We start from the raw sequence: 1,656 nt of genomic DNA, 5'->3' as shown, positions 1-1,656 counted from the left end.
CCTTGAGATGAGATGTCAGGGCTGGTGGACAACTTTCCACTCCTTGATCTTCAGAGCCTCTACGTTCTGCAGAGGGAGCAAGGTTAGTAGACAAACAGAGACGGCTGAGTGATTCAGTCGGGGCGGGGCCTCGTGGGAAATCCCCACCACAACTCTGTGAACTCTGTGATATCATTTGATATTTGCTCACGCAAAATTCCCATCCCCGCCCCGCCTTAATGGCACTTCATACCATTTCTTGGAAGCATCATACTACCGTTGGGATCTTTCTCAGAGGACTTTGGGAAAAGGATTTTGTCACTTTCTGTAGTTCTTAAAATAGATTTAAAGGCTGGAAGCCTCATCAAGGTAAGGCCCAGCGCGTGTGCCACATGCTGCCCCATAACCCTATACTAGTGATGCTGGAGCTGTGATCTGTGAACACAGCGGATGCAGCAGGCATCCGCGAAGCACTGTGATGAATACTGTCTTCAGAGGAACTCTAGCAGTCGATATTACTATTATTTTTTATTATTATTAGAACATTATGCAAATGAGGACACCTAGGCGATGCAGCAGAATGGGGAGAGGGGATTGGAACTCAGGACGACCTGACTCCTTTATACAGTGCTCCTCGTAGTGCGGGTGAGATGCGGGGGAGGAGGAGGGAGAAACGGAGGGAAACAGAGACAAAGGGACGCGTGGAATTTACACGGCCGGGTTACAAGGCCCTCCTGGATCTGACCTGAAGTTGCCTTTTTTTGAAAACTCGGGTGTAGTTCACATAACTAAAATTCACCATTTTAAAGTGTGCATTTCAGTGGGTTTTAGTATATTCGCTATGTGGCACAACCATCGCTGGTGTATAATTCCAGAACATTTTTATTGGTCCAGAAAGAAACTCCATCCCCATGGGCAGTCACTTCCCAGTCCTCCTTCCCCCGGCCCCCGATAACCATGAATCTTTCCCTATCTCCAGCCTCTTCTGGATATTTCGTATAAATGGACTCATACAGTATTCGGTCTTCGGGTCTATGTCACTCGGCATCGTGTTTTCAGCGTTTGTCCGCGTCCCAGCGTGTGTCCGTGCTTCGTCCCTTTGACGACTGAATGACATGCCACTGCGTGGGTACACCACACTTCGTTCAGCCCTCAGTTGACGGCCATTCGGGCTGTTTCCAGTTTCTGTTGTGGACAATGCTGCTATGAACGTCTGTGGACAAGTCTCGGGGTGGGCATGTTTTCAGTTCTCTTAGTTGGACACCTAGGACCGGAAGTGCCGTGTCACGTGGTACTTCTGTTTCACTTTTTTGAGGAAATGCCAGATTGTTTTCCACGGCAGCTGCACCATTTTACATTCCCACCTGCAATATATAAAGATTCCAACTTCTCTACATCCTTGCTCCTGCTTGTCATTTTTCTGTTTATTTATTTATTTTATTTTATTTTATTTTTTTTAGGCAAGACAACCCTTGGTTGACCTCACAGATTGTAAGGACCTTGTCTGCTTACAATGGCCTACTTTTAATTTTTTTTTTTTTTAACGCCTACAGCACCTGCTCTTCCTAGGTGGTCTCCCATCCAAATACTAACCAGGTCCGACCCTGCTTAGCTTCCGAGATCAGAAGGGATTGGGCTTGTTCAGGGTGGCATGGCCGTAGACCTGGTTTTTTTTTT

At 46.9% G+C, this 1,656-nt stretch overlaps 1 pseudogene; it reads right to left on the bottom strand.

Annotated features, from left to right (window-relative positions):
• Window positions 1-1,523: 1,523 nt before the first annotated feature.
• On the bottom strand, window positions 1,524-1,642 carry LOC111735331 (annotated as a pseudogene).
• Window positions 1,643-1,656: the final 14 nt, after the last annotated feature.

This window comes from Pteropus vampyrus, unplaced genomic scaffold (genome assembly GCF_000151845.1).
Source record: "Pteropus vampyrus isolate Shadow unplaced genomic scaffold, Pvam_2.0 Scaffold23379, whole genome shotgun sequence".
NCBI classification, from domain to species: Eukaryota; Metazoa; Chordata; class Mammalia; order Chiroptera; family Pteropodidae; genus Pteropus; species Pteropus vampyrus.
Note: the sequence above shows the minus strand (reverse complement) of the source record. Positions and strands in the feature narration are given on the sequence as shown.